We start from the raw sequence: 23,274 nt of genomic DNA, 5'->3' as shown, positions 1-23,274 counted from the left end.
ATTGGCATTCCTGGGGAAGGAGGAAATTGACACTGAGGGAGTTGGTGGGGTGGTTTGCGTGAGCTTGGTTACAAGAGGAAGGGATTTACTGGTCAGTGGACTGCTTCCGCTGTCGCCCAAAGTTTTTGAACTTGTCACTGACTTATGATGAATGCGCTGCAGGTGACGTATAAGGGAGGATGTTCCGAGGTGGTTAACGTCCTTACCCCTACTTATTACAGCTTGACAAAGGCAACACACGGCTTGACAAATGTTGTCCGCATTTCTGTTGAAATACTTCCACACCGAAGAGCTGATTTTTTTGGTATTTTCACCAGGCATGTCAATGGCCCTATTCCTCCCACGGACAACAGGTGTCTCCCCGGGTGCCTGACTTAAACAAACCACCTCACCATCAGAATCCTCCTGGTCAATTTCCTCCCCAGCGCCAGCAACACCCATATCCTCCTCATCCTGGTGTACTTCAACACTGACATCTTCAATCTGACTATCAGGAACTGGACTGCGGGTGCTCCTTCCAGCACTTGCAGGGGGCGTGCAAATGGTGGAAGGCGCATGCTCTTCACGTCCAGTGTTGGGAAGGTCAGGCATCGCAAACGACACAATTGGACTCTCCTTGTGGATTTGTGATTTCGAAGAACGCACAGTTCTTTGCTGTGCTTTTGCCAGCTTGAGTCTTTTCATTTTTCTAGCGAGAGGCTGAGTGCTTCCATCCTCATGTGAAGCTGAACCACTAGCCATGAACATAGGCCAGGGCCTCAGCCGTTCCTTGCCACTCCGTGTGGTAAATGGCATATTGGCAAGTTTACGCTTCTCCTCCGACAATTTTATTTTAGATTTTTGAGTCCTTTTTTTACTGATATTTGGTGTTTTGGATTTTACATGCTCTGTACTATGACATTGGGCATCGGCCTTGGCAGACGACGTTGCTGGCATTTCATCGTCTCGGCCATGACTAGTGGCAGCAGCTTCAGCACGAGGTGGAAGTCGATCTTGATCTTTCTCTATTTTTGGAACCTCAACATTTTTGTTCTCCATATTTTAATAGGCACAACTAAAAGGCACCTCAGGTAAACAATGGAGATGGATGGATACTAGTATACTTATGGATGGACGAGCGACTGCCGACACAGAGGTAGCTACAGCCGTGGACTACCGTACTGCGTCTGCTGCTAATATAGACTGGATGATAATGATATAAAAAATATATATATATATCACTACTGCAGCCGGACAGGTATATATTATATAATGACGGACCTGCTGGACACTGTCAGCACTGCAGACTCCTAAAGTAAGCTACTAGTATCAAGAAGATAGAAAAAAAAAAAAACACCACAGGTAGGTGGTATACAATTATGGATGGACGAGCGACTGCCGACACAGAGGTAGCTACAGCCGTGGACTACCGTACTGCGTCTGTTGCTAATATAGACTGGATGATAATGAGATATAAAATATATATATATCACTACTGCAGCCGGACAGGTATATATTATATAATGACGGACCTGCTGGACACTGTCAGCTCAGCACTGCAGACTCCTAAAGTAAGCTACTAGTATCAAGAAGATAGAAAAAAAAAAAAACACCACGGGTAGGTGGTATACAATTATGGATGGACGAGCGACTGCCGACACAGAGGTAGCTACAGCCGTGGACTACCGTACTGCGTCTGCTGCTAGTGCTAATATAGACTGGATGATAATGATATAAAAAATATATATATATCACTACTGCAGCCGGACAGGTATATATTATATAATGACGGACCTGCTGGACACTGTCAGCTCAGCACTGCAGACTCCTAAAGTAAGCTACTAGTATCAAGAAGATAGAAAGAAAAAAAAAACACCACGGGTAGGTGGTATACAATTATGGATGGACGAGCGACTGCCGACACAGAGGTAGCTACAGCCGTGGACTACCGTACTGCGTCTGCTGCTAATATAGACTGGATGATAATGAGATATAAAATATATATATATCACTACTGCAGCCGGACAGGTATATATTATATAATGACGGACCTGCTGGACTCTGTCAGCACTGCAGACTCCTAAAGTTAACTACTAGTATGAAGAAGATAGAAAAAAAAAAAACCACCACAGGTAGGTATACAATTATGGACGAGCGACTGCCGACACAGAGGTAGCTACAGCCGTGGACTACCGTACTGCGTCTGCTGCAGTGCTAATATAGACTGGATGATAATGATATAAAAAATATATATATATCACTACTGCAGCCGGACAGGTATATATTATATAATGACGGACCTGCTGGACACTGTCAGCAGAATGCGTTTATAGAATAAAAACACCACACGACGAGTGTTTAACTTTTTCAGGCAGACAATCACAATATGCTGGTGGTCAGTGGTCACTGGTCAGTCACACTGGCAGTGGCACTCTGGCAGCAAAAGTGTGCACTGTTAAAATATGTACTCCTGCTATAACTGCTCCCCAGTCTCCCCCACAATTAAGCTGTGTGAGCAGTGAGCACTCAGCACAGTCAGATATACAGTATTACATAGATGATGCAGCACACTGAGGCTGAGCACAGATATGGTATGTGACTGTGTCACACTGTGTATCGTTTTTTTTCAGGCAGAGAACGGATTAATTAAACTGGTGGTCACTGGTCACACTATCAGCAAGTAGTACTCCTAATATGCTCCCCAAAATTAGTAAATCAAGTGTCTCTACTACTCTCTAGTCTACTCTAAACGGAGAGGACGCCAGCCACGTCCTCTCCCTATCAATCTCAATGCACGTGTGAAAATGGCGGCGACGCGCGGCTCCTTATATAGAATCCGAGTCTCGCGATAGAATCCGAGCCTCGCGAGAATCCGACAGCGGGATGATGACGTTCGGGCGCGCTCGGGTTAACCGAGCAAGGCGGGAAGATCCGAGTCTGCCTCGGACCCGTGTAAAAAGCGTGAAGTTCGGGGGGGTTCGGTTTCCGAGAAACCGAACCCGCTCATCACTAGTCACAATGTCCCCCTAGCTGCAGGATACAAATAATGGTCATCCTCATCTAGTGGCAGGGACCCCTGCCCAGCCATTGTGTCAGCAGCAGGGACATTGCATGTGACTGGGCGGCAGCAGCAGTGACCCTGGTGCAGCTGGATGGGACACTTCCCTGGCGAGTCGCTGACACCAGGCAGAGAAAGAGGAGGCAGCTCAGTGTGCGGGGCCGAGGCCGGACCCGGGCGCTCCCCTCGCGCAGCTGCAGGGCCGGCTGCACAAGCCCGGGAGGCGGGGGCAGGGATGGCGATAGGCCGCAGGCCTCAGGGTGGGGGTTGCCTGCTCGCGCTGTGCGCTCTGCTCTCCTGAGCGGTGGCTGCTGGCTCCTGCTGCACAGTGCCCAGCGTACACACAGCAGCAGCCAGGCCAGGAGAGGGGAGGAGGAAGGCGGCGGGCGGCTCTTCCTGGCTCCCGGCACCACACGCCGCTGATCACCGGCGTGAGACGAATGGGTGAGGAGGACGGGGCGGTGCACGGGGGGGGGGGGGGGGGGGGCGGTGCTCCCGGCACCACACGCCGCTGATCACCCGCGCATGTCAGACGGACGGGTGAGAAGGATGGGGCGGTGCAGGGGGGGGCGGTCTGCTTGGTTGGGGCGAGGGTCGGACAGTAACTGGAGGCGGGGTGATGGGGGTTTGTGTGGTGTCTATAACTGTCTGTAACCTATTAGGCCAGATCTGTGACTCCGTCCAGCGTTGTGACTCCGCCCAGCGTTAGCAAATTAGTCACAAAGTCACAGATCTGGTCTAATATATAGGAGATTGCTAATCATCATTTGGGGTTTATAACCAATCAATAAAAACACTGAAATTAGACAAGGGGGGGGGGGGGGCAGCCATTACTGTTATGCCTAGGGGAACCATGGCCCCTAAATCTGGCCCTGACCAGAGCTATACTGAATTGCTCCGTAACTATTCATGAAGCAGTGAAAAGAGTGGAGAAGTGAGCCTGTGGTGTAGTTGCCCATGGCATTGGCAACCAATCAGCTGCTCCATACGATTGTATCGTATGCAAATTATAAATGTTACTTCAATGATGATTGGTTGCCATGGGCAACTTCTCCAGTGGCTCACTCTTTTCACTGCTTCATGAATAGACCCTTTAATTGTTAACCGCCGCATCTCAAGATGAGTTGGATACTTCGTTATTGAGAGCTGGATGGACCCCCTGATGATAAATAGGCCCCTACATAATTTAATATACATAGTAATATATGTGCAGAATGACATACCCATATGTTTTGCTGAATACTGTGTATGTGGAAAGGCAATCTGTCAGAGAACAGCACTAGGGTGTGCTTGTACTTTTGCCTATGTTACTATTAGAAAATGTGTCTTCTCCACACTAATACGTAAGAACACTGTCTTCTGTTTCTCCACCGCAGAATTGGAAATCACCAGCCAACATTAGCATCCAGGGAGCTGACTGCATTTGGAAAGTATGATGCAGCTCTTCCCCGGGGACAGGAATCTTTGAATGAAGATCCACTAAGTCTGTTTACTTTATATCACATATAATTTCTTGTGTCGTTCTCTGGCCGGAGTCCCCTGTGAAAGTGCGAGGTGGTCTCTTCTACAGAATTACCGATAATTCAACCAGGCGGCGCTGATGTCATCACCTGTTTTCCATATTCAATGAGCCGGGCTGAACGCTGGAGTGTGAATGAGAGTTATTACCAGGCTGAGTGGGGGATTTACCCTGACTTTCCACTCAGGCTAAAGTGTCAGGGAGTATTGGCTCACCTCTCCAACACATATATTGCATGATTCAGAGATGTGCGCAAAACACAGGCGTATTGAGGGCAGTATCTGCGGTGCACATGCGCCCCTGGGTCTAGGGGGGTCCCACACCGCACACACTGCACTCATATTAAATTGTCTACCTTTCCGGAGTCCGCAACGGCGCATCTGCTGCAGCAAAAATCACTTGAAAAATGGCATGGCAGCCATTTTCCCGGTGATCTGTACATGCGCTGTTTCCGGAGACCTGCCAGAGAGTCTACTGCGCCACAAAGGAGGGTTCCCACACTGAGTCTGCAAACGGTGCCCCACCTCTCTTAAAGCACCCCCTGGCGCAAACCCAATTTGTTGCAGTTGAGCAGTTATCGGTGGTCTGCGTACGCATCTGCGTTGCTGCGTCTTTGTAAGCAGTTGCTGAGAATTGCAAATCCGCCAGGGTGTGAATCTCAATACAAATCCAGGCGGCTGCGGCATTTGCATATTTTGGCACATTAGCTGCATTGCAAGTTTGCAGCTGAGAATGCGTCTCTGTGTAAACCTCTGAATCATGTACAACCTCATTGCATGCTAACAGGATATTATCTAAGATTACATGAAGACACGGGACTGCACAGAATTCCAAATAGGTATTCTGGATTCTGGCTGAACTTGAGTTTCTTTAATAAAAGTTCCATTTGCTTTTAATTTTCCTTTCTCTTTCTTTTTTTTTCTTTTTTGGCAGGAGTCGCCATTTCGGCCTGCACAGCCTACCTGCGTTTTGTATGTACTAAATAACAGACATGCCTGCCAACAGAGCCGGCCATAGCTATAGGCAAACTAGGCAATTGCCTAGGGCATGTGATATGCCTTGGGGCATCTGCAGCTTCTGCTGATTAAAATGATATGCGGCATGCCTATATTCTGTGTGTAGCATTTCATATGCAGATACAGCCACACTCTCACACAGTATATAGGCATGCTGCATATCATTTTAATCAGCAGAATCTGCTTGTGCACCCTAGCCACATAGCAATGCAAATAAGATGCATTTTCATAAAAAAAGGTGCCCGACGTTAGCATTGAGGCAAGATTTGTGAGGACACATCTGTATCCAAGCAGAGGCAGAGGTCTCAGTGTTAGTGGAAGTGTGAGTGCTGTGTGTATGTGAGTGGGTTGGTTGTGCAGTAGTGTTCAGAATATGTGTAAGGAGCATTATGTGTGTCATGTAAAAATGCATTAATAATGGGCAACACATGTGTAAGGGGCACTATGTGTGTCATTATGTGTATAAGGGCATTAATAATGTGTGGCATATGTGTAACAGGGTACTACTGTATGTGTGTCATTATGTGTATAGGTGCACTAATAATGTGCAGCAAATGTGTAGGGGGCACTATGTGTCATTATGTGTATAAGGGCATTAATAATGTGCGGCATATATGTAAGGGACATTATGTGTAAAAGGGCATTAATAAAGGTTGTCATAATGTGTAAGGCACATTATGTTTATAAGGACATTAATAATGTGCAAGGGGCATTACTGTGTGGAATTATGTGTATAAATGCATTACTAATGTGTGGCATTATGTGTATAGGGTGCTCTACTATGTTGCGTTGCGTTGCGTTGCGTATAGAAAGGGCACTACTGTGTCATCTAATATGAATAAAGAGCAATAGGGTGTGGTGTAATGTGAATAAGGAGCAATTCAATGTGATGTTATGTGAATAAGGGGCTCTACTGTGAGGAGTAATGTTTATAAGGTAAAGTAATACTACTGTGGGATGTAATATGAATTATGGACACTATTGCATGATCAAATGTGAATAAAGTTGCAGTACTGTGTGGAGTAATTGGAATTGGGGGTACAATTGTGTGGTCATGCCCCTTGCCAGCAAAAACACACCCTTTTTGGGCTGTGCGCCAAATGTGCGAACTGTTCCTATTTAAAATATAGGGGGTACAAACACCAAAATAAGGACTGCTATGGGTGAGGGGTGATGGTGCTGGGAAAGAGGTGCAACCAGTGGTGGTGCTAGGGGGCACCAGCCAAAATCTTGCCTAGGGCATCATATTGGTTAGGGCCGGCCCTGCCTGCCAACCCTCTCTGTCCTGTTATCTGACAGTTTGGGATGGCGTCTCACACACTACTGTTATTTTTCTAATTTTTAATTGATCACCTGTGACATTACCCCACCCTCTCCACATGATGTTATACAGGTTATGTGCTGATGTAGGGAATTACTGATGTAGAATGTAGAAATAATATAAGAAATAGATATACCACTCTTGGGTGTGCAGTCGCGCTCTGTTAGGGATGGCCATCAATCATTGATGATTCCTAACCATCGATGGTTTGTAGCCAATGTCGAATGCTTTTGCCATCGATGGGAGAGAACCAGGTGGTTTCCATCCATCGATGGCACAGCATAAACGAATATTTAAAAAAAAAATTTGCAAGGTGTCGAGACACGGAGCATAGCCACGCCTCTGGCACCCGCTAGGCCCCGTCCCCATTTTTTATTGGTCCGCGGCCTAGCCAGCGCCTTTCAGTGGTGGCCATCGAGCGGTACAAACCATCGATGGTTCACCATAGATGGTTTGTGTACCATCGATGGTTATCACCAATGGTGTCATCAATGGCAACCATCAATGGACAGCCCACAGACGGCCATCCCTACACTCTGCTATACGTACGCCTTGCGGTTTTTTCAGCCACCCAAGGCATGCATATATATATATATATATATATATATATATACACCTGTGACCGGCACTCCAACAGCACAACATGAATACCTGGGTGCCGTCCCGTGGCACTACAGAGCCCAGCAGACAGCACAGATTGGTGGGCGGCACTCCAAGGTTTTGCAAGAGAAAATACACAGCTCCACAAGCTTTTTCAATCAACGTTTCAGACGCCTTCATCCTGACGAAAGGTGCAAATAAAGGCGTCTGAAACGTTGATTAAATAAGCTTGTGGAGCTGTGTATTTTCTCTTGCAAAACCTTGGAGTGCCGCCCACCAATCTGTGCTATATATATATATATATATATATAAAGCAAGCAGTTCAGGTGTGAGGTTGCACTGGGAGGTGTGCGGTCGTTGGGAAATAAGTCATGTGATCTATTGTGTCCATTCATGTTGCTGTGATTTCTGTCATTTTAACACACCATTTTATTATAATATACTGTATTTATCCTAGTATTATAAAATACGGTAAATATGAACTATATAGAGGCCACTCACCTCATTTGGATCATCTGTGTGTTCCCCCCATCTTTGTGTCAAGCAAAACACCATCTCTTTCCACAATCCATGCGGTCAGCCATCTTCGCATCACACGATGCACAAGAGAAAAAGAATCTTTCACAAGGAATGGAGGTTTGCGCATCTGTTTTTTCTTTTTTATTATTTACTATCATTATTATTATTATTATCATTTTTAAGCGTTTGGTGCACAAAACACAACGGTTGCGTTCCCCCCGCATATTTGCTTGGTGCAGTACTTTTATTTATTTATCACCAGTTTCTTACATAACGCAGCAAATTCTGTTGCTCTTTACAATTGGAAACAGCGATGACATTAAACAAAATAATTGCAAACAACGGGTTGGGGCTGTGCCACCGGCAGCCAGGATCTCGGCGGTCAGCATGCCGACGCCGGGATCCCGTACTCAGAATGTCGGGAGGGGGGGGGGGGGTGGAATGGGCACCTGAGCACAATGAAGCCCCTTGTGGGCTCCCTGCTCTTGCCACACAGACAGACATACAGATAGAGCCACGCTAATCGTGGCTCCATCTGCGATTGAGTGCGCCCGGCAAGTGCAAAGTGAATGGGAGCGTCTCTGTGCGTTCGCCGGCGTGTATGATAGGCACGCCGGGCGCCCCCGCCTGCAATGTAGCCACACCCGATGAGCGTGGCTCCACCTGTAGAGGTAGGAAGCTTACAATCTATAAGGAACTAGGCATGGATACACAAGGATAAGTGCTATCTATTGCATAATGGTCCACCAGATTGCAAAGGTTCTTGGTGGGCCGTATGATATGGTCACACAGTGATGTTGTCCTGGGGTCAGGAGGATGGGAAAGTGAAGAACGGTAAAATATGTGAGGTCATGTGTGGACTGTACAGGATGTAATTGGATAGGAAACTTTATGACGGTTATGTGAGGAGTTCATGATCTAAAACATGATTTGTGATACAAGAAATAAGGTATGAGGATAGCACTGTACATTGAGCACTTATAACGGTATCCGGTCTATACATCTACACTAAAAAGGTCTACAGTCAATACGTCGACCACTAATGGTTAACATGCATTAGGTCGACAGGGTCAAAAGGTCAACATGTAAAATGTAGACAGTTCAAAAGGTCAACAGGTTCAAAAGATCGGCAGGGCCAAAAAGTCGATGTGGCAATGGTCAACAAACGTATGGTCAACACAAGTTTTTTTTGGAGGGGTTTCAATATTTTCAACTTTTTCATATTGTACCATGCACATGAACTAGATTGGGAATAGTAACCCGAAGCCTGCAAGGGGACGTGTTACACTAATGGTGTCACGGTTGTTGGTACTTGTGGAACCGGACGAGGTCAAGTAGCTAGTTGGCTGGAGTCCCGAGGATGGAATAGTGCGGGCTTGATATATGACCTGCTCATACAGACGTGGCAGGTTCGACTAAAGTCTATGGCTGGCCACAGGTGTTTGTACAACTACGAGGAACTAGAACACTAGGGATACCAGTGCAATGATAGTTGAGTGACACTTGTGGTAGAAATTGATAGCTGGAAGCTGGGATTGAACCAGCAGTTCAGGATATCTGGATAGCTGGAAGCTGAGATTAAACCAGCAGTGCTGGATAGCTGGAAGCTGGGATTGAACCAGCAGTACAGGACAGCTGGATAGCAGGAAGCTGGGGTTGAACAGTCAGTACAGGATAGCTGGAAGCTGGGATTGAACCAGCAGTACAAGATAACTGGATAGCTGGAAGCTGGGATTGAACCAGCAGTTCAGGATAGCTGGATAGGATACTCAGTGATGCAGGCTTGCAGATATAATGGATATTGTATTGACCAGTGGTGCAGGTTTGCAGGTATACTGGAGATAGGAAGGTATACTGGAGATAGGATAACCAGTGGAGCAGGCTTGCAGATATCCTGGAGATGAGATATCCAGCAATGCAGGTTTGCAGATATCCTGGAGATGAGATAACCAGCGGTGCAGGTTTGCAGATATACATGAGATAATATATCCAGTGATGCAGGTTTGCAGATATCCTGGAGATAGGAGTCAGGAAGTGCTGAAGTTGGTAATGCACTTTCTCTTTAAGCAGGAGATTGCAGGAGCTCTCTACAGGCTTGAGGACAACAAAGCACTGACAGCTTCCCAGTGCTTGGTGCTGGAATATATACCCCTTGCTCTCTGGTGATAGGCTGAAGGGATCACATGTCAGGGAAAAACTACCTGGTTGGAGAGTTCTCTGCAGAGTCAGCTGATCAGGAAGTAACATGCAGTACTCCAGGCTAGGCTTCAGAGTGGACTGAGGGCTAGCAGGCCGGGAAGGAGCCGAAGCCTAACTATCCTGAAATGGATGCTGTGACTGACAGTGCGGGATGCCGGATGGACCAGCGAATGGCGGACAGCGCTTTGGACTGCGCCGTAGGTAGGTCAAAGTGCGACTGGGAAATGATGTAAACCTCCGTTTTGTGACAGTACCCCCTCCTTTAGGAGCAGCCACTGGACGCTTCTTTGGCTTTTGTGGAAACCTGGAATGGAATCTTAACAAGAAGAGGAGCAAGGACATCCTCCGCGAAGATCCAAGATCTCTCCTCAGGTCCATATCCTCTCCAGTCAATGAGGTACTGAAGACTTCCGTAGCAGATTCGGGAGTCCAGGATATTTTCAATTTCGAACTTGACACCACGTTGAGTGTGCACCTTAGGACCAGAGGGAGGTTGAGACTGAAACTGATTCAGGCTCAGAGGCCTGAGTAGGGAGACATGGAAGGAGTTCGGAATGTGGAGATAAGGAGGAAGTTTGAGCTGAAAGGCTACAGGGTTGATTACCATCTGAATGGTAAATGGACCAATGTACCAGGGTGCAAATTTCATAGATGATACTCAAAGACGAAGGTTTCATGTGGAGAGCCACCCGCTTGAAGATGAGGAACAGCTTTTCTCTTCCGATCCGCAAATAGTTTGTATCGCTTGGAAGACTTTTTTAATGCAGAATGGACTGATTTCCAAATTGAGGAAAAGTCTTTAAGCGCAGCTTGCGCCGCTGGGACATCCAGAGGTGGTATGTACTGAAATTCTGGGACCTGTGGATGTTGCCCAAAAACGGTGAAGAAGGGTGTTGAATCCGAAGAGGAATGATAATTATTATTGTGAGAGAATTCGGCCCAGGGGAGTAAGTCGACCCAATTATCTTGAGAGGAGGAAAGAAACATGTGGAGGAATGTCTCTAAATCTTGGTTAACTCGCTCAGTCTGTCCATTACTCTGAGAATGGTAAGCTGTGGAGAATTTTAACTTGATTTGAAGAGAAGCGCAAAGAGATTTCCAGAACTTTGCAACGAATTGGAATCCATGATCCAAAACTATTTCTCCTCGTAATCCATGAAGACGGAAGATCTCAGAGATAAACAACTTGGAGAGTGGAGGAGCAGACGGCGGACCAGATAGCAGGATAAAATGCGCCATTTTAGAGACTCGGTCGACGATGACCCAGACAGTGTTCTTTCCCTGTGATGGAGGAAGATCAGTGACAAAGTCCATCGATATGTGAGTCCATGGATGAGCTGGAATGGATAATGGGTGTAATGGACCCACAGGTGCTTGCCGGGGTGACTTATGCTGGGTGCATTTAACACAGGAGGCAATGAAAGCTTGAGTGTCTTGTTGCATGGTGGGCCACCAATAGGATCTTCTCAGGAATTCCAAAGTTTCTTGAGTCCCTACGTGACCTGAGAAGAGAGAAGAGTGTGCCCATTGTAGAAGTTGCTTGCGAAGATTGGGAGCACCGAAAGTCTTACCAGGAGGAGGAGTAGAGTTCGTTTGGTTGAAGCAAAAACTGCCAGATTGAGGATGGGACGAGGTTCCTCCAGAGACAGTTCCTCTTCAGGGCAGAGGGAATGGGAGAGAGCATCCGCCTTCCCATTCTGGAAGCCAGGACAGTAGGTGAGCTTGAAATTGAAGCAATACCACCGTGCCTGGCGAGGAGAGCAGCATTGAAAACTCTTGAGGAACATAAGATTCCGGTGATCCGTGAAAACGGTAATTAGGAATTGAGCTCCTTCTAAGAGGTATCACCACTCTTCAAATGCAAGTGTTATTGGCAATAATTGCTTTTCCCCAATAGGATAATTCTTCTCGGTGGAAGAGAATTTTCTAGAAAAATAAGCACAAGGATGAGTTTTCTCATCGGAAAAATTCTGAGAGAGATCTGCTCCCGCACCCTCAGAAGAAGCGTCAACTTCCAGAATGAATGGCCGAGAAATGTCTGGTTGCTGAAGCACAGGGGCTGAAGTGAATGCTTCTTTCAATAGACGAAAAGCTTGTTTTGCTTCAGGAGGCCAAACAGTTGGGTTGGCATTTTTGCTAGTGAGAGCTGTGATAGGAGCCACCAAAGTTGAGAAATCACAAATACATTTTCTATAATAATTGGTGAACCCTAGGAAGCATTGAGTTGCCTTGAGAGTTGAAGGTTCGTTCCAGGAGAGAATGGCCTTGACCTTTTCTGGATCCATGTGCAGATTAGAACTGGAAATAATGTAACCCAAGAATGCAATGGATAGCACTTCGAAGAAGCACTTCTCAAGTTTGCAGAACAATTGATGCTTCCTCAATCTTCTGAGCACTTTGTGGACCTGCTGACGATGAGTTTGTAGGTCACGGGAGAAGATTAAAATGTCGCCTAAATATACCACAACGGACTGGTACAATAAATCTCGGAAGATTTCGTTGACAAAGTGCTGGAACACTACTGGTGCATTACTGAGACCGAATGGCATTACCAAATACTCATAATGCCCATCGCGAGTGCTAAATGCGGTCTTCCATTCGTCGACGGCACGTATACGAATTAAATGATATGCCCCTCTTAGATTCAGTTTAAAAAAAATTGTGGCTCCTTTAACCCGATCGAAAAGTTCAGTAATTAAGGGTAGCGGGTAGCGATTCTTGACTGTAATGTAATTTAACCCCCTGTAATCGATACAGGGGCGGAGTCCTCCATCCTTCTTTTTGACAAAGAAGAAACCTGCTCCTGCAGGCGAAGATGAGGGTCATATGAAGCCCTTCTCAAGGTTCTCCTTGATATACTCAGACATGGCAGCTGTTTCGGGAATGGACAAAAGATAAGTTCTTCCTCTGGGTAGAGATTTGCCATGTATAAGGTCAACGGGGCAGTCCCATTCTCTATGTGGTGGTAATTTGTTTGCTCCTCCCTTACTGAAGACATCAGCAAACGGGTGATATTGCTCAGGGAGATCATCAGGAATAGGAACCTCCGCCTGACAAGCTGGAATGAACCTGCAAAGACACTTTTCATTACACTTAGAACCCCAGGAAAGAATTTGCATGGAAGTCCAGTCCAATTGAGGATTATGCTGCTGGAGCCAAGGAAGTCAGAGAATGAGAGGATGAGTTGCTCTGGAGATAACTACAAATGAGAGAGCCTCGGAATGTAACACCCCCACCTGGAGGGTTAAATTGCAAGTCTCTTGGAGAATAGTCCCATGAGGTGTAGGACTACTGTCTACTGCCGTGAGAGTGATGACTTGAGAACGCTTCCTAGTAGGTATCTGATGTTTGCACACCAGGTCAGCCGAAATTAAATTTTCTGTAGCGCCAAAATCAGGTAGAGCTGGAAAAGTATCAGAACCGGTGGGAAGCTGCAGAGAAACAGAGATAATGGAATCCTTCTCGCTTGGAGAGTTTTTTACTCTTCGACCATCCTCCGGAGATTAGGAACGCCCGTTTCCCGGACGATTGGACCAGGTTGTCAGTTGGTGTCCACTTTCTCCACAGTACATACAGAGATTCATCTGACGACAACGTTATTTCTCTTTTGAAGACAACTTGGACCGATTTATCTGTATAGGCTCAACATCTGAAGAAGAAGGAAAGCGAGGAGGTGGACGTGGTTTAACTCGGTCGAGACAAGATTTTTCATGAATCCTTTCTCTCAGGTGAAGATCGATTTTATTACATAAAGACATAAGATCTTTGAGAGTTGAAGGCATATCTCTAGAGGCTAGCTCATCTTTGAGTTTTTCAGGGAGGCCATGCCAGAAAGCCGCGGTCAAGTCTTCCTCGTTCCATTGGAGTTCAGATGCCAGAGTTTGAAAGTCAATTATGTACTGTCCGACTGTCCTAGAGCCTGGGCGGATTCTCATGATATCAATGGAAGCGGACGTTCAGCATCTAGGCTCATTGAAGATTCCACGAAAAGACTGTAGAAACCTTGAGTAGTCACTGAGAATGGGATCTGATATCTCCCACAGAGGAGATACCCACACAAGGGCTTTTCCAGACAGGAAAGAAATGATGAATGCCACCTTAGACTTAGAGGAGGGAAAATTTTCAGGAAGAAGCGTGAAATGCATATCACAGAGATTTAGAAATCCCCTATTGAGCTTGGGATTTCCACCGAATTTCTCTGGCGTAGGGAGGCGGATAGCCTTGGAAGATGCAGAAGGACCTTGGTAAACTTCACGGGCAGTAGATTGAGATGACGGTGTAGCCAAACATGCTTGAAACCCGTCTTGCCACGCAGCGAGGTTCTGTAAGCCTTTTACATCTGTCGTTTCCAGACCCTCCAGGCATGCCACTATAGCTTGCAGCACATCGGCGCTTAAACCAGCACTGCCTGCCGGATCCATTTGGTCAGTGATTACTGTCACGGCTGTTGGTACTTGTGGAACCGGACAAGGTCAAGTAGCTAGTTGGCTGGAGTCCCGAGGACGGAATAGTGCGGGCTTGATATATGACCTGCTCATACAGACGTGGCAGGTTCAGCTAAAGTCTATGGCTCGCCACAGGTGTTTGTACAACTACGAGGAACTAGAACACTGGGGATACCAGTGCAATGATAGTTGAGTGACACTTGTGGTAGAAATTGATAGCTGGAAGCTGGTATTGAACCAGCAATTCAGGATAGGTGGATAGCTGGAAGCTGAGATTAAACCAGCAGTACAGGATAGCTGGATAGCTAGAAGCTGGGATTGAACTAGCAGTACAGGATAGCTGGAAGCTGGGATTGAACCAGCAGTACAGGTTAGCTGGTTAGCTGGAAGCTGGAATTGAGCCAGCAGTACAGGATAGCTTGAAGCTAGGATTGAACCAGCAGTACAGGATAGCTGAAAGCTGGGATTGAACCAGCAGTTCATGATAGCTGGATAGGATACTCAGTGATGCAGGCTTGCAGATATACTGGAGATTGTATTGACCAGCGGTGCAGGTTTGCAGGTATACTGGAGATAGGATAACCAGCAGTGCAGGCTTGCAGATATCCTGGAGATGAGATAACCAGCGGTGCAGGTTTGCAGATATCCTGGAGATGAGATAACCAGCGGTGTAGGTTTGCAGATATACTGGAGATGAGATATCCAGTGATGCAGGTTTGCAGATATCCTGGAGATAGGAGTGGGGAAGTGCTGAAGTTGGTAATGCAGTGTCTCTTTAAGCAGGAGATTGCAGGAGCTATCTACAGGCTTGAGGACAACAAAGCACTGACAGCTTCCCAGTGCTTGTTGCTGGAATATATAGCCCTTGCTCTCTGGTGATAGGCTGAAGGGATCACATGTCAGGGAAACACTACCCGGTTGGAGAGTTCTCTGCAGAGTCAGCTGATCAGGAAGTAACATGCAGTACTCCAGGCTAGGCTTAAGAGTCGACTGAAGCCTAGCAGGCCGGGGAGAAGCCGAAGCCTAACTATGCTGAAATGGATGCTGTGACTGACAGCGCGGGACGCCGGATGGACCAGCAAATGGCAGACAGCGCTTCGGACTGCGCCGCAGGTAGGTCAAAGTGTGACTGGGAAGCGAGGTAAACCTCCGTTTTGTGACAAATGGGGCTTGCCTGTGGCAGAAAAAAATTATAAAAACATCCCCCCAAAAAATAAAAAATGGTGTCTACCTTTTTTGTGTTGACCATTTCCATGTTGCCCTTTTGACCCTGTCACCTTTTCTACTGTCTACCTATTCCATGTTGACATTTTGACCCTGTCGACCTTTTGACCCTGTCTACCTAATACATGTTGACCATTAGTGGTCGACCTATTGACTGTAGACCTTTTTAGTGTAGATCTGATAATCCACACCCATTATAATATGGAAAGGCAGTGAGTGAGACATTACATGTTAGTACCAATGATTAAAAGTCTAGTGCAGGGGTGTTAGGCGCCGGGGTCCGCTCGTCGGTGCGGCCCGGCGCCTAGCAACCAGGGACGCTGTGCGCGTACAGCCGCCGGCTCCCTGGCAACGCTAGACGCTGGGCGCACGGAGCCGCACGGACCCTAGCAACGGGGACGCCACTGGCGGACCGCGTTCCCCGTTGCTGGGTCCATTTAAATTAATAGGGCACCTGTTTCCTGGCCGTGCAGCAAGGCAGCTGCACGGCATTTAATCCAATCAGCCTCTGAACAGCTGATTGGAGGACTCCCTGTTAAGTACACTTCCAGGGCTTCTCACAGACGCCGGTAATAGCTTCCTGCATGCTGTATCTGTTTGCTGAGAGTGTTTCCAGTCCTGCTGTACCCGGTCGTTCCTGTCCTCAGTTGTCCTGTACTCGGAAGTCGTCATCTGTTCCTGGAGTCCTGACTGAGCACCTTTAAACATCCAGTGGTGTTCGTGAGTCACGGCGTAGCCGTGTGTTGCGGCTTGGCCGCTTTATTACTTATTTTTTGTGTTTCGGAGCTTTTGCGGAGGATTCCGCTCCCACAGATCCACTCTGGTATCCAGCGGTGCTGGGTAGGAGTAACGGACTAGTGGATTTTGGTTGTCCTTTTATCTGGCGGTTTTTCCGCGCATACTTCTGGTTTGGTTAGTTAGCTTGTTGCCCCTGGCCTGTTGTCAGTCAGAGGTCCTCTTGTCATCATCCTGCCTCGGATTTCCCTTTGTCTCTCACTAAGACCGGGGGGCACCGGAGTTGGGCAGACATAATCCGCCTTTCAAACGTGGCTGCCAGGGGCTCAAGAAACCATAGTCTCGCAAGGGATTTTCGATAGCACGGGTGAGACAATAGAGTTAGGGCGCCAGGGGCAACTAGTCTTTCTAGCTCCCGTAACCAGCATTCCCCTTCCAGTACTCTGGCCATTGTCATTAGATCTCCTCCGGTCAGGAGTACTGGAATCATAACATTATTACCGGCCATACCAAAACTTAAAATTAAACAGGGTTTGATTTTTTCCTTATTCAGTTTTGTAAGAGTTATCGGCCTCATGAATCCCACAGGTTTAGGGCCAAATCCTGGCCAGCTCCTAGTCAGCCAGATTCAAGAACTTACTCAGATGGTTCAGGATCTTTCCCTTCGGGTGAAGTCGCAGGAAGATCTTTTACGAACTTCCCCGAGGGTAGTCCCTGAACCAAAAATGCACTTGCCTGACCGTTTTTCTGGTGATAGGAAGGAGTTTTTTAATTTTAAAGAATCCTGTAAACTTTATTTTCGTTTAAGACCGATCTCCTCAGGTACTGAATCTCAGCGGGTCGGAATTATTATTTCTTTGCTCCAGGGGGATCCTCAGACCTGGGCTTTTGGTTTAAAAGCAGAGGATCCGGCATTGTTGTCAGTAGACGCCTTTTTGGGGTCTTTAGGGCTTTTGTATGATGACCCTGATAGAGAGGCATCCGCTGAGAGTCAGTTACGCGCTCTCAGACAGGGTAGAAATCCTGCAGAGGTTTATTGTACAGAGTTTCGCCGTTGGTCGAACGACTGTGGCTGGAATGACCCAGCCCTGCGCAGTCAGTTTCGCCTCGGCTTATCTGAGTCTATAAAAGACAGTCTCCTTCAGTATCCCGCTCCTGAGACTCTCGATAAACTCATGGAGCTTTCTATTAAGATTGATCATCGTCTCAGAGAGCGGAGGGCTGAAAAAGGAGCACCTGTCAGGTCTACTCCATGTGTATTTTCCATTCCTGAGGACATAGAGGAGCCCATGCAGATGGGTCTCTCCCGGTTGTCTCCAGAAGAAAGAGCCAGAAGGCAAAACTCTGGTCTTTGTTTGTACTGTGGGGGTAAGGGACATTTTGCCCGTAATTGTCCGAACAAGTCGGGAAACGCCTCGACCAAGTGAATTGTGAGGGGGTTCACTTTGGTCTGCAGCTTATCTCCTCGAATAACTCCCTTTTAGTCCCAGCTAAAGTTTCCTTTGGCAGCCTCAGTTCTTCGGTGTCGGCTTTTGTTGACAGTGGAGCTGCAGGGAACTTTATGGACTTAACGTGGGCCAAAGCCTTAGGTATTCCTCAGTTAGCCTTGGGTAGGTGTATCACCATGCATGGTTTAGATGGGAGTCCCTTGTCCAATGGGGTTATTTCCCTCCGTACACCCCCTATACTACTTACGGTAGGAGCTCTTCATTCCGAAAAGATCGAGTTTTTCCTTACCCATTGCCCAGCAGTTCCAGTGGTTCTGGGTCACCCTTGGCTGGCCTTTCATAATCCCATCATTGATTGGCAGTCGGGGGAGATTTCACAATGGGGTACCATCTGTAATAAGGAATGTATTACGTTTCCCGTCAGAATAGCTGCTGCCATTCCCAAACTCTTTCCCGTGGAATACCAGGACTTTGTTGATGTGTTTTCCAAGGGCAATGCGGACATTCTGCCTCCCCATCGGCCTTATGATTGTGCTATTGAGCTAATTCCTGGTGCCACATTGCCAAAGGGAAGGTTATATGCATTATCCGGGCCAGAAACTGCGGCCATGAATGAGTATGTTAAGGAGAGCCTAGGGAAAGGATTTATCAGGCCATCTTAATCCCCTTTAAGTGCAGGCTTCTTCTTTGTGGAGAAAAAAGATGGATCACTCAGACCTTGCATTGACTTTAGAGCCCTGAATAAGATCTCAGTTAAAAATACTTACCCTCTGCCGCTGATTTCTGTCCTCTTTGATCAGTTGCGTTCGGCTGTGATTTTTTCTAAAATTGACCTGAGGGGAGCGTATAACCTCATCCGAATCAAGTCGGGAGATGAGTGGAAGACGGCTTTCAGTACTCAGTCGGGTCACTACGAGTATCTGGTGATGCCGTTCGGCTTGTCTAACGCTCCGGCAGTGTTCCAGGATCTCATTAACGATGTGCTCCGTAATTTTCTAGGAAGATTCGTGGTCGTTTACTTATACGACATCCTGATCTATTCTGACTCAATTGAACAACATGTTACCAAGGTGCGTCAGGTTCTTCAAAAATTACGTGAAAATCACCTATATGCCAAGCTGGAGAAGTGTGAGTTTCATGTCACGGAGGTATCCTTTTTAGGGTACATTATTTCCCCTCGGGGATTCTGTATGGAACCTAAGAAGCTCCAAGCCATCCTTAGTTGGGCGCAACCCACCAACTTAAAAGCAATTCAGCGCTTTTTAGGGTTTGCGAATTATTATAGAAGATTTATTCATTCTTTTTCCGACCTGGTTGCTCCCATTGTGGCACTGACTAAGAAGGGAGCGGATCCTACCAACTGGTCACGTGAAGCTGAGTTATCCTTTCAGGCCTTGAAACAAGCTTTTGTCTCAGCTAGAGTCCTCAGACATCCCAACCCAGAATTGCCCTTCATTGTTGAGGTTGATGCCTCGGAGGTTGGAGTGGGGGCTATCCTATCTCAGAAGGATCCGGACTCTCTGGAACTACATCCTTGTGCCTTTATGTCCAGGAAATTCTCATCTGCTGAATCCAACTACGATGTTGGTAACCGGGAGTTACTGGCTATTAAATGGGCTTTCGAGGAGTGGAGGCATTGGCTTGAGGGAGCAACACATACCATTTCAGTATTGACTGACCACAAAAATCTTCAGTACATCGAATCAGCTAAGCGGCTGAATGCCCGGCAGGCTCGTTGGGCTTTATTTTTTACTCGTTTCAAGTTTATTATCACTTTTAGGCCAGGTTCCAAGAATACCAAGGCGGATGCCCTGTCACGCAGTTTTCTTCCAGTTCATAATAACAGTCCTGTTACTCCCATACTTCCGTCTTCAGTCATTTGGGCAGGCCTCACACAAGATTTGTTTACCCAGTTAAAGCAGCTTCAACATCAAGCTCCTGGAAATACTCCTGCTGGTCGTCTTTACGTCCCTGAGTTTTTGAGAGCTACTGTTTTGACTGAGTTTCATGATAGCAAAGTTGCCGGGCATCCGGGGATCTCTAAGACTTTGGAATTAGTCTCCCGCTCAGTATGGTGGCCTGGTCTTTCTAAAGACATTAAGGAGTTTGTTTTTTCTTGTCAGGTCTGTGCACAGCATAAGGTTCCCCGTTCCTTGCCTATCGGGCAACTTATGCCCTTAAATGTTCCTCTCAGGCCATGGTCTCATATTTCCATGGATTTTGTGGTAGACCTCCCTCTGTCAGCCGGATTCCGAGTCATATGGGTGGTAGTGGACCGTTTTAGCAAGATGGCCCATTTCATTGCTCTTCCCCGACTGCCATCTGCCCAGGGATTGGTTGTTTTGTTTCTCCGCCATGTTTTCAGACTTCATGGGTTGCCCACTGATATTGTTTCTGATCGGGGTCCACAATTCATTGCACAATTCTGGAAGTCTTTTTGTGCCTCATTAAAGATGAAATTGTCTTTAACATCCGGCTATCATCCCCAATCCAACGGGCAGACCGAGCGAGTTAATCAATCATTAAAACAGTATTTGCGTTTGTACTCAGCCAAACTCCAGAATGATTGGTCCGAGTTTCTTCCTTTGGCGGAGTTTGCTTACAACAATTCTTGTCATTCCTCCACTAATGTGTCTCCATTCTTTTCAGTTTTTGGTTTTCACCCCAGAGCTAATTCTTTTTTTCAACATTCCTCTGTTTCCTCGCTAACCTTAACCTCTCATCTCAGAGTCATTTGGAAAAAAGTGCACCTTGCTCTCAGAAAAGCGGCATTTCGAGAGAAAAAGTTTTCTGACAGGCTCCGGCGTCCTTGCACTTTTAAGGTGGGAGACAGGGTATGGTTGTCGACTCGTAACATTAGACTTCGACAAACCTCAGCTAGATTGGGCCCCAAATTTATTGGACCATTTCATATTATTAAAAAAATCAATCCAGTTGCTTTCCGGTTACGTTTACCAAGAGCTCTCCGAATCGGAAATACGTTCCATTGCTCCCTGTTGAAACCATACGTTTCTTCCAGTAGATTTCCTCGGAAGATCTCTCAGGGGAAATCACCAGTAGATGTACAGGGACATCAGGAGTTCTTGGTGGAGAAGGTTCTCGATTCCAAATTGTCCCGGGGTCGGCTTTATTTTCTGGTGCACTGGAAGGGCTATGGTCCAGAGGAAAGGTCTTGGGTCCTGGATAAGGATCTCCATGCCCCGAGGCTCAAGAGGGCATTTTTTCGGGAATTTCCTCGGAAACCTGGCTTTAGGGGTTCCTTGACCCCTCCTCAAGGGGGGGGTACTGTTAGGCGCCGGGGTCCGCTCGTCGGTGCGGCCCGGCGCCTAGCAACCAGGGACGCCGTGCGCGTACAGCCGCCGGCTCCCTGGCAACGCTAGACGCCGGGCGCACGGAGCCGCACGGACCCTAGCAACGGGGACGCCACTGGCGGACCGCGTTCCCCGTTGCTGGGTCCATTTAAATTAATAGGGCACCTGTTTCCTGGCCGTGCAGCAAGGCAGCTGCACGGCATTTAATCCAATCAGCCTCTGAACAGCTGATTGGAGGACTCCCTGTTAAGTACACTTCCAGGGCTTCTCACAGACGCCGGTAATAGCTTCCTGCATGCTGTATCTGTTTGCTGAGAGTGTTTCCAGTCCTGCTGTACCCGGTCGTTCCTGTCCTCAGTTGTCCTGTACTCGGAAGTCGTCATCTGTTCCTGGAGTCCTGACTGAGCACCTTTAAACATCCAGTGGTGTTCGTGAGTCACGGCGTAGCCGTGTGTTGCGGCTTGGCCGCTTTATTACTTATTATTTATTATTTGTGTTTCGGAGCTTTTGCGGAGGATTCCGCTCCCACAGATCCACTCTGGTATCCAGCGGTGCTGGGTAGGAGTAACGGACTAGTGGATTTTGGTTGTCCTTTTATCTGGCGGTTTTTCCGTGCATACTTCTGGTTTGGTTAGTTAGCTTGTTGCCCCTGGCCTGTTGTCAGTCAGAGGTCCTCTTGTCATCATCCTGCCTCGGATTTCCCTTTGTCTCTCACTAAGACCGGGGGGGGCACCGGAGTTGGGCAGACATAATCCGCCTTTCAAACGTGGCTGCCAGGGGCTCAAGAAACCATAGTCTCGCAAGGGATTTTCGATAGCACGGGTGAGACAATAGAGTTAGGGCGCCAGGGGCAACTAGTCTTTCTAGCTCCCGTAACCAGCATTCCCCTTCCAGTACTCTGGCCATTGTCATTAGATCTCCTCCGGTCAGGAGTACTGGAATCATAACAAGGGGTGGCGAAACCGGTCTTCGAAATATATAGTTCATGTTTTCCAGGTCACCTGTGGATATGTCGGATTGAAATGAAGGTACTGTACAACATGTTTGAAAATGTGACAGTATTGACTACACTTGTGCACCAGGTGGTTTTGAAAATGTGAACTGTTGGTAGATCTCAAGGACCAGTCTGGCCAGCACTGGTCCATTTCAGTTCAGCTGCTGGACTCAGTGGACCTCATTCAGAGCTGGACATACAGTAAACCCAAGTTGTGGCTTTTTGTGACAAAATGTATTGTTTTTATTATAACTTATGCATGTCTTTTCGCAATACTGTCCACATATTTTTTTGCTTGATGACCTAGCCATAAATTACACTTAAAACCTGAGTCGGGGGTTGGGAGGAGCATATAGACATGTTCACACGAACTCTGCCAAATATGACCACCTAAAGGGTAAATTCATCTGTTTGGAGGAAGATGACTTGTGGTTATTCAACCCTAGTGCAGGTTCTTGGCTGCTGCTGATGATGATGATAATGATTTGACGAACGTATCTAAGACACACCCAATTACACAAATGCAGTATAACTGTTGTGGCTGCCATTTAAAAGGATTACTATTTAAATTTTTTTGTATTATTTGGTTTGCATTTCACTGGCTGCAAGCAAGTCTGTACTTTTCATCTACACTCTCCTGCCACTTACTGTAACATATGCCAATTGTGTACAGGTTGAGTCCCCCATATGTGACATGCTTGGGACCAGAAGTATTTTGGATATGGGATTTTTCTGTATTTTAGAACATTTGCATAGCATAATGAGATATTTGGGGATGGAACCCAAGTGTAAACACAGAATGCATTTATTTCTTATACACTTTATATACACATATGTGGTACCATGGAAAATGGTGTGTGTCCCTCTAAAGTTTCACTTACAGCTCCGCAGCAGTAAAGGGGAAGC

This window comes from Pseudophryne corroboree, chromosome 4 (genome assembly GCF_028390025.1).
Source record: "Pseudophryne corroboree isolate aPseCor3 chromosome 4, aPseCor3.hap2, whole genome shotgun sequence".
Lineage (NCBI taxonomy): Eukaryota > Metazoa > Chordata > Amphibia > Anura > Myobatrachidae > Pseudophryne > Pseudophryne corroboree.
Note: the sequence above shows the minus strand (reverse complement) of the source record.